Below are 15,687 nucleotides of genomic sequence, written 5' to 3'. Positions count from 1 at the left end.
GCAAGAACTAAATAAGTCACTCGAAAAGCGGGGGAAAAGGCGAGCAGTCCTCCTCCTCTAACGTGGTCAGAAGTGCCGCATCACCCAACATTGTCAAGGATGTAGCCGGTTTATGTTTCAAGCCAAAAGAACAGATAGAGGAAATGAAAATTCTGCAAATGTAAATACCTTATAGTAAATAAATTCCATTCTAATGTGTATAAAGGCATTGAAAAACACGAACTTAAGATATCAAGAGTGTTTTAAAAAACAACGCAAGCGGTGCTTGCCCCGCCTTTCCTTACTGCACGCTTCTGCACTGATGTGATCAAATGTTGTGTTGTGTTGCCTTCATTCAGGGAGCGAAACAAGCTTTTTTGAATGACTGTAGTGTCAGAACGACACACTAAGGAGGAAAATGTTACTGAGAAAAGTTGTTTGTTTTGATGTCCTCTATACATTTCTGTAGTCCGTGGATGCCATTAAAATGACACCATATATATATATATATATATATATATATATATATATATATATATATATATATATATATATATATATATATATATATATATATATATATATACCGCGTGAGGCACCTAAAAGTACCACCTGAAATAGCGAAGAAACCAGAAACAGTAGCGATGTGAGGTTTGCGGGAAACAATAATATCAAATGGGGCTCGTAAATCGGAGGTATAGGGTGGGTCGAAAAATATTGACAAATGGGGCATCTGGAGCAAAGTCATATTTTTTTAAATGGAACGATATACAATAACATGCATAATATAAAAGAGCACACGCAGAGAAACACAACGCCGTTGGTCTCATGCATCTACTGCACATAAGAACGAAGATATGGCAATGTGAAAATATGTAAACAAACGAACAAGTGGCCCACTTGACCGTCAGTACCACGGCATGTAAGACTTCTCAGGTGCCTGACAGAACTGCCTTTACGCAGAGCAAGTTTTGATAGCAGGTCCATGAGATCGTGTTAGTTCATAGCAAGCAGTCGTAGTGGTAAGAGCGAAGATTATGGTGTTCACAAACATAGAAAAAGTGGACATGATCCTGATTTATGGGGAATGCCGAAATAATGCCTCAGAAGCCTACCGTGTGTACGCAGAGAGATATCCGGACAGACGACAGCCATCTCGACGTCTGTTTGGTAAGTTATTTATTAAATTAAGAGACACCGGAAGTGTAACACCACGAGCACGTGTGCGAAACAAGCCAACTACAGGTGAGGCAGGTGCAACAAATGTTCTCGCCGCTGTTGCTGTGAATCCGCACGTTAGCTCCCGTGAAATTGCCAGGGATGCTGGGATGAGTCAGCGAAGTGTATTGCGCATTCTGCACACACACAAGTTTCACCCATATCATATCTCCCTCCATCAGGAACTTCACGGGAATGATTTTGTGGACCGTGTTCGGTTTTGCACATGGATGTTACGACACGACACACCCGATTTGTCACGTATCCTCTTCACTGACGAGGCAACTTTTACCAATCATGGAAATGTCAACCTAAGGAACATGCACTATTGGTCGGTGACAAATCCACATTGGCTTCGCCAAGTGGAACGCCAGCGCCCATGGAGTGTGAACGTAATATACCCTGGACCGCATTTTGCTGACCTACAGCCAGTATAAATCCTGTGTTGCCCTTTTTTAACTCAAGTAAGAATATTTTAGTCCTCTGACATTATAGTATTGTTATGTTAGTTATATTTTATATATGGTAAGGTGCTGGGCTTCATATAATGTGATAGGTGCAAAATAACCTAAGTGCTGACGCACCCAAAATTACAATTTCAATTTCAATTCACACCTCACCCCGTAACTGGTTGGATGATATCCAACTTCTGGTGGGAGTGAGGCCAGCAGTCGGTTGGTAGGTACGGCACGGGTCAGGCTCGTACCCAAGATTTTTTGGAGGGAGGGGGCAGACCCATAGGTGGAATTAAAAAATTTTCTTTGGAGAAGGACATTATGTTCATTAATGTTGTAAATATATTAATCACTATGTAAGATAAAACGAAATGTATTTTCGGTTACCAAATATGGCAATAAAAATTCCCCCGAGTCCAGGTTTCGAACGCTTATAATAAATTTTCTGTGTTTCCAATGATCATCTCGTTCCTAACCTTGTTTTCCTGTCTTCTCCAGTTATCCAGGATTTTCAGGCCAGTGCGACCCCTGTAAATGATTTTTTCTGGCAGTGTGTGCGTTGGCATAATAACGTTTCATGGTGTATTTTCACTTTTAGAATCTAATTCTACAGTAAAAATAAATGACAGTGGCAACCAAGAAGCTATTGAATGGGATTGCATGCATGGGGGATACAAAATGCCATTTTCAGAATTGTTTCACCTTCATATCCTCTACACGCTGTGAAAGTTGTCACTGTTGTACGGTCGCACCCCGTGTGTATTTATGATCAAGACAAGTACAAATAGAAATGAAGAAAAGTAGCAGTAAAATATATTCCGATTGACAGAATCTCTTTAATCATATTACACTTAATTTCTTGAGTGTTTTGGGGTGTAAGGGGTGACCTTCCACATAGTACACCCAAATGTCAACCTCACTTCCACGTTAGTACACCCTGGACTGAAGACTAACGAGGCTCTGGCGACTGGCCCCATGGCCAGTATAATTTTGTTTGTGTTGTCCTGTGTTTTGTCCTTATTTGTGCTGAGTGTTCCTTGCAGTCTCGGCTTTTAACGAAAGTCAGAACATTTTAATATTTTATGATTTTAATTAAGCAACGTTAGAGTTGTTATGTGAAACGGTAAGGGGCTGGACCCCGTATAGTGTGACGGGTGCAAAATAGCCTTAGTGCTGACGCACCCAAAATTTTAAAATAAAAATAAAAAAAAATCTTGATTGTTTTGGACAAATAACACTATCTGTTAAAAGTACTTCAGGCAATATTTTGGCAAAAACCTAGCAACGATTCTGCTGTGAAGTGGATTCTCCTGTTTACAATTACAGGGTCCGGCAACCACTCGGCCACAGGGTCCGGCACTTGAAACCATTGGGTATAGCCTAAGACATTCATTAAGCCTGAGACATTGACTGGCTGGACCTAGATCAGTTGCAGAAAAGCCCGATGTTGGAGAAAGAAATCAAAGTCTTTTTGTCCTTCTGCTCAGTGGTGGCGAAAAGGGACCAGATCTTGCGGTGCGGGTGGAACGCTAAATGCTACCTTACATGGTTGGTTTCGTATTGCAGTCATTGAGGAATTTTGGTTTCATAATGTAAAGAATAGTGGCTTGCCCATGATTTATTACGTCAGGCCCGTATCCAGGATTTTTTAGGAGGTGGGCCAAGCCCGAAACTATGTATATTATAGGTATAGTCATGTAATACATCAATTATTAAATAATTAAATATTTATAAAGAAATTAATTTCGTACATTTATTCATGTAAATCAGTAATATTATTTCTTTAGCAACTGGTTTAAAATGTCAAGAAATCAAACGATAGGTTAAATGTTTTTAATAAGAATTAGATTTTATTTAACTATTGCTTTCTATTAATAATAATATAACACAGAAACAGCGGCAATGGGACTCGATGAGCTGACCACGCATCAGCGAATGAACAGAAGAACGCTCTGGCAGCCATAGCCCAAGCAGGACTGTTGATTGAGTTTGAGTAACTCGACTTTATACACAGGTAGACTAATCGGGACTGGACCTACAGTTTAAAGATATATCCGAACCACTATGTTACTCCACCGGGTACAGGCTGTCGCGAAGTTTAGTTTAGTTTTAAAGTTACGTTTAAGCGACGTATGCAGAATACAACATAACTGAACTCTCTCAACTCGTAGGCAACATCAAGGAGAACAACTTTTCCTGTAATGTTTTCTTTGTGAGTTGTTTTGATACGACAGCGAGGTATTATTTAATAACTGACACTATAATAATCAATGATGAGAATACTTCTTGTCTCGTAATAAATACAGCTATAGCAGGAAACAACTTCATAAAAATGATTACCAATTATTTCACAGTTTTGCCTTTGCAGAAAATGCTCATTCATTTAATTATCACTTCTAGTGTTTTCTATAAGTCAGTGTGTCCATTCATGAATTTCATCATATCATCACTCATCTCCATCTTTGCAAATTAGCCAAAAGTGGCACAAAAAGCGAAGAAAAATAAAGCAAATCAAAATCAAAAATGAAATCAATCAGTAGGTAGGGGGTGGGGGAGACTGGGGTGAGTTTCCAAATTGTGTCCTTTTCCTACCAGACGAGAATGGGCAACATTGCAGATTTCTGTGAATATGCGTCAAAACACTGGGTAAAAAATTGAGTAGTAATCGTTATTTTTTTCTTTAGTTTGGAACAGGGTGTGAAATCACTGCAGATTGGTGGGGGGGGAGGAGCAGACAGACAAACAGACACACACACACAATATACTATATAATGTCATTAAATGTGTGTCAATTATTAAGTAATCAAATTATATTATAAAATATACTGTCTTTCATTCAAAATGTAATTGCAAGTTGACGAACAATGATTTGCGTAAGGGAGGAAGGACAAGAATTAAGAGATATTAAGAAGATAATAGTTTCCTGTATAAAATTCACATATAAATGCCATTACGTGTCTTATTAATATATCTATATACTTCGTGGTTGCTAACGAAAGACGATGAGAAATGGAGAAGAAGTAACAAGTCGGTCCAATTTCTGTGTTCTGGGGATTGCTGGGTTCAGTGTCCTTAGACATAAGGCTCTTTGTTGTCAGTTCTTTTTGTATGTTCTCGATATTATTCCAGTCATGTATATTCGAATCTCAAACTAATTGGGGGAAATTTCAGGACAAGATCGTTGGTGGGGGAAATTCCCCTCCCCCCCGTCCTCCCGGATTTCGACCCCTGGTTTGGAACATTTATGCTGTTCATTAGATCACATTTTTGCAATCTGTAATTTTAAGGCATTTCAAAGGTAAGTTGACAAGTATTGTCAACCGACCCTGAATGTATAGTCAACTCACTCCACATACAGGTTGAATTGACAATTGACACTCTTCAAGAAAATAAAATAAATAACATAAAATAAAAAAGCAATAACTTTACACGTTTTTAGGAGTATGGTGAATTAAAAATTTATAGTGGTCGAGGAAACTACAAGTATTGCTCATAGGATTTCATAAATAGTAGGTATATCGTAATTTTTAAAAGCTGCAAAAATTTAAACATAAAAACATGGTCAACTACGTTTTGATGTTGCTCTTAAAGTAGGGTTACCGTAATATTTTGACCCAAGAACGAGACATCCAAGGCGGTCACTTTACCCCCTCCTGAAAATTTGGTTAGGACTAATTATAAAATTATTGTCATTAATTGTCATTAACGTATCATTATAATTATAATTTATTATAGTAGCCGCGGTAGCTCAGTCGGTATTCGCGGAGTGGTTAGCATAGCACGCTTCGAAGCCATGGGTCCCAGGTTCGAATCCCGGCTAGGACTTGCATGTTTGAGAGAAACCGAGAATTAAGGGAAAAACTGATATGTATGAATGTTGAGAAAAAGTGTGTGGATGACGAGGGAGACTACCGAATAGGGGTATTCCTTTATTATATACGCGTATAAAAAAGTCCGTATGGCGTCTGACTACCATGCGAGGTGCCCGGGGTCGATCCCCGGTGGGGGATAACCGGGACTTTTTCCACCTGTTCATGAGGCTCCGGCGATCACCTAGCGTTGTATAGAGTGGAAACCTGGAGGAAACTCTGGGGGGTAAAGGCGGCCAGGGGTGTGGTGCTGATCACATCACTCCAAGCTTCGGCCGAGATCAAGAAAGTGTGGGGCCCTAATTCCACACCCCCTATACGCATTCATGGCATGGTGCAAAGCACAGGGGAGCACTTTACCTTTTTTATTATTTATTATAGTATGTATCACATAAATGATACATCATGAACAATATATATGTAAAATATGATCTCTCCTTGTCTAGAGCTATTAATTTTTATAATCCCGGTTTGACTACATAGTGTTTCTGGACTCTTCTGATCAACCTTTGATGTTAGTCCTACGCTGAAGTAGACGAGTGCCAGAAGTATTTGCAGAACTCCCTGACAAAAGTTGCATCACTTATCAATATCTAACACGAAACGCGGGATTTGTCTTTTGAATTTCTGTCAAGACACAGGAACTTGGTTTTCAAGCTAACTCCTTGACTTTTATAAAACGGGATAAATAGTGTTTTTTTTTTTATCGACGGGACAACTGGGACACGCCTATGAAACGGGACTGTCCCGGTCAAAACGAGACGAATGGTCACCCTATCTTAAAGAAATAATTTTATTTCGAGCAAAGTGAGACAAAAATTATGTGAATCACGTTATTCTTTTCATTTTCATTTCTTGTGCGGCGGAGGCGAGTAAAGATTGTTGCAGTCAATAAATGATTGTTCCGCCGGTGAAAGAGGTGGCCGCCACCAGTTTGTACTTCAGTTATGAGTTATCGTCATTTTTTCCTTTTGTTCAGTGTTGCAGAGGGCCTTCATCATTTGGAATTCCAGTGCAAATTACTTGGTTAGGAGAATGAAGTTTCCCGCAGACGGGGAAGGGGCATTTTGCCACATTTTACAACTATGCCAGAGTGCCAACAATTTTCGAGTCATTCTTGTTTGAGACAGTAGTGTGTGCGAATGCGTAGAATCGGAATTATATGAAGAAATTAAATATCTAGGGAACGAAGGACATTTCGTAAATTTGAATCGGGATTCCGAAAGGCTAGAAGAAAAGGAAAAAAGATATATGTTTTAAAAAGTCAGAAGGGTGTCTTCAAAAAACTGTTACTACCTTTAATAACGTTTCAGAATTCGCCACGACTGATAAATTAAAATAATGGCGATGCACTTTAAACCATGGTTGATTTGATTCATTTGTTTTTTTTTTTGTTTTTTTTTAATTTTACTTCGCGTTTTGTGCCTCTTGGCTAATTTACGAAGATGGGGATGAGGGATAAAATTATGAAATTGATGAATGGACATTTACAAACAACCATGCCCGAGCGGGATTCGGACGCGGGACCCTTGGCGTCGCAGCGCGATGTGCTATTCATTTTCTTTTTTTAAAAAAAAGGAATGCCCCTAATCGGCAGTATCCCCCGTCATTCACACATTTTTCACAATCTTTTACACATGTCAAGTTTCACTGTATTCACATTGGTTCTCATTATTCGGACAAACACAAACATCCAAACCTGAGCGGGATTCGAACTCGGGACCCCTAGCATTGCAGCGCGATGAGATAACCACTTTTTTTTTTGAAGGAATATCCCTAAGCGGTAGTTTTCGCTGTTTTTCACTTTTATTCACTGTGTTTCATTTCTCATTTTAGCTCAATTTTCATTTCTTATTATCTGGACGGACACAAATACCCATGCCTTACCCGGGACTCGAACCCGGAACCCCTGGTGTTGCAGCGCGCTCTGCTAACCACTCGGCCACAGGGTCCGACAACCACTCGGCCACAGGGTCCGGCAACCACTCGGCCACAGGGTCTGGCAACCACTCGGCCACTGGGTCCGGCACTTGAAACCATGGGTTTAGTGTAAAGCCCCTATCACACGGAACTGGATTTCTAGTAGGAACGCTCTAGTTGACGCTGGACTGGCTACCAATTTCTTAGTTTTCGCCTCACACGGTACTTGTTACACCGTACTTGTCGAGAGTCTTTCGTTCGCATAATGGCGGCCGCGCGAGATGTAAACAACGTATCACTTCACACTTTTAAAATACGATAACTATCCAACTGAGAGGAATATCGCTTTGTATTAAATGGTTTTAGGTAGAGATGAACGGCGCTCATAAAATACATACTTTACAACGTTTACTATACACGTGTGGAAGAATATTTTAGCTTTTTCAATTGTAAACATGCCTTTCGTGCTGTATGCACTTGGGAACCACAGACAAAAAATGCTACTTTGCAAACTCACAGATTATCTTCACATGGCCAAACTTTGCTGTGATTGGCTGTTCCACAGAATCTAGTCGAAGAAGTTAGTAGCAATTAGAACATGTCCTATTCCTCAAATCTAGTCAAGCAGTCAGCCAGGCGGCCATAATTGCTACCTAGAAAGTCAGTTCATCGCCAACTAGGGCATTCCAACTAGAAATCCAGTTCCGTGTGATAGGGGCTTTAGCGATATGGTCGAAGTCTTACTTTAAATTAATTGATTGATTTGGTGTTTTAAGTCCATTTTATGCACTGTAAGGCTAATCGGGACAGGACCTACAGTTTAAAGTGGGATCCGAACCACTATGTGCCTCCACCGGGTATCGAACCCCGAACACCTTGATTACAAGGCGACGTTACCACTTCGCCATCGGGGAGGCCTCTTTCAAGTAAATCTGAAGAATTTATTGGTATGGTTGTTATTCTGATTTAATGATACACGATATAGAAAAAACACACACTGTACTCGTTATTTCAACAAGCGAAAATGATATATTTTTTGAGAACTGAATTTGAAAATTCAGGCGCCAGTTGAAAATGTCTACATTTTACATTCCCAATTTCGCCTTCAAATAAACACTCAAAGAATCTGTTAACAATTGCATAGGAAAGGCAACCTTACTTTCGAGTAAAAGATTCCGAAGAACTTTGCGGTGGCGGAAACGGCATCACCCATCCCATCTCTTCACCCCACCCCTAACAGCGGTGCTTGGAAGGGAGCCAACGAAAAAGCCCTTGCCATTGGTAACAGCCTTGCTGGGATACAAGAGATCTGACCAATAAGGACGTTTGAAACCCACGTGACTGTCACCGAAAGTGCTCTCCCCCCAATTTGTGCTGGAAACAGCAAAAGAAGACGGCCACGCCATCTACTGGCCACCGATGGAAATGCAATTTCAAAGCGCAGCGAGGTTTAAATGTGGGGTAATCCTCTACTCCCTAACTCCTCTATGATTGTATAGTACCTCATATGGATTTCGATGTATAAATTGGTTTGATACCTTGTAGTTTTGTCCGTTTGTGCTGGTACGCATTAGTGGTTTTTTGCTTACATTACCCTTGACTACTTCTGTCCACACATTTTCCCCTTTTTGTCCTTTTTTCGTTTTTAGCAGTTCATGTTTGTCTGTTTCAAGCAGTTTTATGATTTCGTCTTTAGACGACAGCTCCAGTTTCAGTCTTTCCATTTCTCGTATCATTCTGTTGCAATCACAGCAGCCCGGCATTTTTCTTATATCACGTTTCACTCACTCTCACGTTATTTTACCTGTTATTTCAGCTCTGTAGTATCTTTATATGTTCGCAACGAGTATGTAGTATCCCAGACGGACTTTTAGTGTGTATTTCGATGAAGATTTGGATTTTTTACACGCTCACTTTACACCGATGTCCCTTTCGACTCTACTCTACGAACCACGGTCTGATGTCATGTGGGTACTGTACAGCTTTGCACGAAAACACAACATTGTAACATAAACAAACAGATACTTGGAATGTCATCAAACTTTCTCATAACAAACCAAATAGGACCCCTGGCAAGAAATCGCTCATAGGCGGTGTGTGCCAATCAAAGAAGAAGGAAGGTTAGTGTTTTGTTTCTTGATTTTGTTGTTTACTTCGAACACATGGAGTTCTGTCAGCCTGGTTACTTTGTTCCCGTATAAGATAATAAGCACCTTCAGTGGTATATACTTTGGGTGCCAGGGGTTTATGCAAAATTTTTGGTAACACTTTACTAGGTAAGAGGGCTCGACTCTAGTTTACGTCCTTCTTGCCCGTTTCTTGCGCACTCCTTCTTGCCCGTTTACAAAACCGTGCTATCAGACAGTCGGCGTTCCGGCATCCGTAGGGTAAGTAGGCAAGAGTTACGTTTACATCCTTTTCATAAGGAATACGTGTCATATATCGTTGGAAAGGTTATTGTTGTATAAGGAATTCAACAAACTAAATCCCAAGGCGAGGAAAAATTTCCTGGAGGAGAAAATCGAGAAATAACCGATGTTGTCCGGATATGCGTGATTGAACGTACTGAGGACATTTTTCAATGATGAAGCACATATTTAGGGGTGAAATGAGTACTAATGGAACCTAACCTAACAGGCCTAACCTAACCTCGTAGGCATACCTCGTTCCCGTCAATGGTTAGTGACAAAGTGTAAAAAGAAAAACTTACTTACCCTATGGATGCCGGAGCGCCGGCTGTCTAGTAGCACTGTTTTGTAAACGGGCAAGAAGGACGTAAACTAGACTCTAGCCCTTTACTATACCGGAGACGGATTTCTTTAAATTTACAGGAGAAACTACTTATGCAAATCATTTTGGTAAATGTCTGTTATATCGGAGACACATTTATAACGCATATTTTCAGTTTCAAATGGTTCGTACTTACCTATTTTGTATTGCCATTATGCTTTTTACACAAAAATAACTTCGATTTTTCATATTATGAGTAATTCTTTTGGGTCCTTTCTTCCGTTGCGGAACATAGAATATTTCGTGCACAGCTGTGGATCATCACGCGTCGTGCTTGTGTTTTGTCGATTTGGAGTGGGCATGCAGTGTTGCAACCTTCTTAACCGAAAAATACCTACTTTCGTGTTCATTATGTCATCAGAAACCATTGATGGATAGCCCCAAGAAACATTCACGATAGCCCCAAAAACCTCTCGTATTGTCCGTATATGCTAAATTGAACGAAAGGAGTGCTAATGGAACCAAACCTAACCTAGTAGCCATACCTCGTCCCCGTGATGGTTCGTGGGGCTGTCGTGAATTTTTGGGCTTACGTCAATGGTTTTTGGGGCTACCCGTGGATGGTTTGTTGGAAATAAGGAACAGTAAGTACTCGTTAATGCAAGAAATAGACATTATTTTTGTTATAAATTCATTATTTCACCTAAAGAAATGTTCCGCAATGCAGAATAGCACGTTAGCAATGTAAAAAATTGTGAAATAAATCATTGTTAGGTGTCTGCAGTATAGTAAAGTAGTATCGAATTTTTCATGTGTGTGTGTTCTTTAGAGGGGTGAAATTGGGATTTGAATTCAAGCTGGAAGAGAGCGGACCTAAAGCCAAAGGGTTCCAAGTTCCTTTTTATTGGGATTTCATCATGCTACGAATGCAATTTTTACATGGTTCAATTGCAATTTACGTCTGTTAACATCAGTGACGTGCGGTGACCTTGACACTTGGGGTAGCATTCAGAGGGGTGCTATAGGGTGGTTAGTGTTGGTCATAACCACTCTCCCACACACACACGCAATCCAGTGGCGGATTAAAGATGGATTACGGCGCCCAGCACACTTCCCTCGCAAACTATGGTCCTACCATATATGCCATGAAATCACTGTCCTGACTAAAATGTTCGAGACCCAGTGGTCTTTTTTTTGCCCCCCCGCAAACCATAATATTTTTTGGCGCTATGAGGAAGGTTACAATTATGAATTTCATGCTTATAATGTTTTTAAGTCAGAAAATCCACATCTTGTGGCTGATGTTTATTGAAAGAAGTTTGCATTTTTAAGTCAGTAAACCACATCTTGTGGCTGACGTTTATTGACGTTTGCATTTTACAGCTAAACAAATAATTAATGTGTATTTAACACACATCGAACAGTCATGATACAAGAAAAAAGTAACGATATTGAATTGAGTGTAAAATAATTGGTAAATGTCTATTTCGGAGACACATTTCTTCATTTTTACAGAAGAAGCTACTTGCGGAAATGAGTTTCTGTAGCATTTTGAAAGTTTGTGGAGGTATTTTCTCACCGTAGAATGCTGCACAACAAGAAATAAGCACTTTTGATATAATAAACTTGTATTTTGTGCAAAGCTATTCATCAATGGTTCGTGTAGCTATCGTGATTGATTTTTGGGGCTATCCGTCAATGGTTTGTGCATAATGAACACGAAAGTAGGTATTTTTCGGTGAAGAAGGTTGAAACACTGCATACCCACTCTAAATCGACAAAACGCAAGCACGACGTGAGATGATCCACAGCTGTGCGCGCCATATTGTATGTTCCACAATGGAAGAAAGGAACTGAAAGAATTACTCCTAATGTGAAAAATTGATGTTATTTTCATGTAAAACGCATAATGGCACCTTCAACTATGTTCCATAATATATAATTGGTAAGTTCGAACTATCCGAAACACAAAATATCCGATTTTAATGTGTCTCCGATATAACAGACATTTACCTAATAATTATTTGCAAAACTAAAACTTTCGCTTACATGCTTTGGCATGAGCAAAGTGTTTCACAGCATGTTCAACGTTTAGCCGTTCCATTTACCTGTACTCATTGTTCATAATTGACATGTTTGTTTATCTTTCCCCGACAAGCACCATTCCACAGATAATATTTTATTGTTTGAAGTTTCGAAAGTGCACATTCTACACAGGCCACAGTTATGGGTAAAGTGAGGAAATCAAACACTGGCACGATTAATTGGTAGAAACAAAAATATACGTAGGGCTGTTTGGATTGAGTAATAACGTTTGTACTTGAAAGAAACCACAAGGTTTACCCACTATGAAAGGTCTAAACCGAAAATATATTCTGGAAAAACATCTATACAATTTATTTGCTGAATAGTATTCTCTTTTTATTATACAATTTCCTTTAGTTATTAATAAATTTATCTGTCCTTCTACGTTGTAATGATTCTATGGATTATGCTGCTGTTTCTCACATTCCACAAGGTTCTACTTTAGGATTTTTATGATTTGAGATGCTGCTTCTTCTTTCAATCAATCATTGGAAACTTCTTCTCTTGTGAAAGGCTTCTTCTTTCAATCAATAATTGAAAACTTCTTCTATTGTGGAAGGCTTCTTCTTTCAATCATTACTTGGAAACTTCTTATAATGTTGAAAGGCTTCTTCTTCTTTCAATCAATATTTGAAAACTTCTTCTATTGTGAAAGGCTTCTTCTTTCAATCAATATTTGGAAACTTATTCTTATAATATTGAAACGATTCTTCTTTCAATCAATCATTGGAAACTTCTTCTTAATTTCTATTTACAATCAATCATTGGAACTTTCTTCTTTCTATTTACAATCAATCATTAGAAAATTTCTGTTATGAGCATATAACTTGCAATCATGTCATCTTTATGTTATATCCTAAAATGAGTCTCCTTTCCTTGTTTTCTTCTTGGGTCTTCATCATTGCATCATTGGAACCTTGGCCTGCATGACCCCGTGGTTCAAATGGAAAGGGCCAATCAGAGCTTGCCCCTTTATGTGGGTATTTTGGGAAGAATGGAAGCCCACGAGAGGAGAGAATAACAACAGTTTTGGTGGACAATAAAGAACAGGACAGTTCTAGCCAAGTGTTCGTAGAGGACAGTTCGTGGAGTAACACACGCACACATACAGTTCATTGGTAGAGTTCGGGCACGACAGTTCATTGGAAGTGCTTTACAAGACTTCGTGCATAGCAGTTCGCAGTGCATTAGTTCAGTGCAGCAGTACTTGTACGCTAAGGGATGCTGAGTGAGATCTAAGTTTCTCGCAAGAGACAATTTGTTTGGAATATTGTTACGCCGGCTGAGTGATATTCGAGTTGCCCAGAGGGACAGTGTTAGTTGGCCGTCGTACAAGACAATGTGCATTTGAAGTGTCTCATCCTGCAATTAGGCCAGACGTGGATGCAGCAGTGCTCTGAACTATAAGTTGCGACTGTGGGACAAAGCCGGTGTGATGGGTTTGCATCCTGGCTACCGTACGGAGTGTGCGGGGAACTTTTCCGGTATACCTGGTTAGAGTCCCGGCAGTGGGCACTGCAGGTAAGCGGGACCAAGAGCAGAACTAAATGCACGTCATACTGTCAAGAGAAGAGCAGAAAGCGATGTGAATATCGTGTAAATAAAATGTATATAGTGTATACGACATCTCTCCATAAGATTCCCTTGATTCTTTCACTGAGATCTGTGGGATTTTGTTGTGTTTTGGTCCCTGCAAACTGAGTCGGTCGCGTTGGTGAGAATTATTGTATGTCAGCAATCTTCTCACTCGGCATGGTTTGACTACATTGTGGCTTCCAAAGCCGAGACCGCAACTATTTGCGTGGCGTCTCAGCTTGGTCGCTTACAAGTTTTGTGATCAGAGGTGTACCAAAGTGGGGTAGATGGGAGTCATAAACCCCCTTTGTCTCCGTATTTCTTAAAAAGAACGTACATCCCCATTTGAAATTCCTGGGCACGCCACTGATGGTGATATCTTCCATTGTATAGTGTCTGAATGTATTGGGTGTACATGATTAGAACTAACGTCGCTGGCACACTTTCGAAGTTCTGTTTTTGATAAATCAAGGAGCACTGCAGGACAAGGAAACTATTTTGTTAAATGCCTACAAAGTCTCTATTCAATCTTGCGGTGTCCTGCTGTAAATAAGTTTAACACAAGCCTGTGTTACTTAATAAGTGATAACATTATTGTTTTCTTCAATTTCATCTGTATTTAACTGTAGAACTAAGAAATAATATATTCATTGTATTTTTTTAAAAAAAAGTTGTATGAGGGTCCACGGCACCAAAGTTTAAAGCACTCCTTGCGCCTCCTGTTTTTATAGCACTGTATAAAATACTACAATGTTTGCTGGACACACAAATCATTCTAAGTTGTTTAACTTCAATAGAATAAAGACTAATAGATTTCTCAAAAATCACAACTAATTGATATTTTATTACAATAGATGTAACCTATGTCTTGTTCCAGCAGGCAAGAAAATCACTACTGTGTCACCTCCCATAGTTGCTAATTTTAGCTCTTGGGTATGTCATAAAACCCTTCAGTGTTTGATATATATCATTCCAACTTTGCAAATTTATAAATAACGAAAAAAGGCAATCCCTTCTGTGAGGTGCAGAAGAAGAATGGTCACCTCCCCAAGCCTTTAATTTGCTCTTGCAGGAAGCTAATGAGATTGATAGTTGTAGTTTGCCTAAATGTTTTCGTCAGCTGCTCTCTCTCTCTAGCTACGGTCTTTTCACAGTAACTGTGCATGCAAAAAATGAGTGAGAAGGCAGAGGTGACGGGAATATTTTCTAGATCCCCTGTGAAGGGACGGTCATCTCCTGACTCCTTTGATCCACCCTAGTAATATTATTATAGTCCTTCACCTCAAGTTCATTTTGTGCTTATCTTTCGTCTCATATGTGACACTACAAGATTGTACTGTGAAAAAACCGTTCCCACGAAACCATGTTCCTTAAATTGGTTAGTCCGATTTCTCCCCATCTCGGTCAGAAAGACTGGGACAAACTGATCTGATATTGACGCCTACCTGAAGTAGTTCCCAACTTCTAAGAAATGTAGAAATATACCTCCAGTGTTATCTTGGAATTTCCATCACTGCAGACTATATGTCTTCACGTGCCTAGAGCACCCTGGCCTAGAGGCAGATGTCAGTGGGAGGGGAAGGAGAATTCTGAGAGGCTAATGAAGGGTGGGGGAACAAACATGTTTCAGACTTCTGTGGCATTTGCCTGGTGCCAGTTACTTTCGAAGATTCTTCCTCCTATGATAATCATCGGTAGAAATGTGAAGGGGAAACCCAAGAGAATAAATAGAAGTTCATGCCGTCATACCTTCCATTACTCTTGCAGCTAAACACGAATGTATTTCTAAATAAATGGAATGTTCCAAAGGATCAGGAAAACCCAGTCACCTGCACATGAAAAATAATAGACTTTTG

At 39.7% G+C, this 15,687-nt stretch overlaps 1 protein-coding gene across 8 annotated transcripts in view; it reads left to right on the top strand.

Moving 5' to 3' along the window:
• The window catches only part of LOC145999612 (uncharacterized), a 308,818-nt gene that overhangs the window by 141,373 nt on the left and 151,758 nt on the right, over positions 1–15,687 (top strand). For 5 of the 8 annotated variants that reach the window (XM_083136687.1, XM_083136686.1, XM_083136688.1 and 2 more), the window contains exon 1: positions 9,583–9,717. The exons of 1 other annotated variant lie outside the window; for it this stretch is intronic. The gene's annotated coding sequence lies outside the window, so the exon portion shown is untranslated. Of the gene's footprint in view, positions 1–9,582; positions 9,718–15,687 lie in introns of those variants that run through there. 2 more of the 8 variants (XM_083136683.1, XM_083136682.1) reach the window with 2 other exon arrangements.

This window comes from Lepisma saccharinum, chromosome 15 (assembly GCF_977018435.1).
Source record: "Lepisma saccharinum chromosome 15, izLepSacc3.1, whole genome shotgun sequence".
Classification (NCBI taxonomy): Eukaryota; Metazoa; Arthropoda; class Insecta; order Zygentoma; family Lepismatidae; genus Lepisma; species Lepisma saccharinum.
Note: the sequence above shows the minus strand (reverse complement) of the source record. Positions and strands in the feature narration are given on the sequence as shown.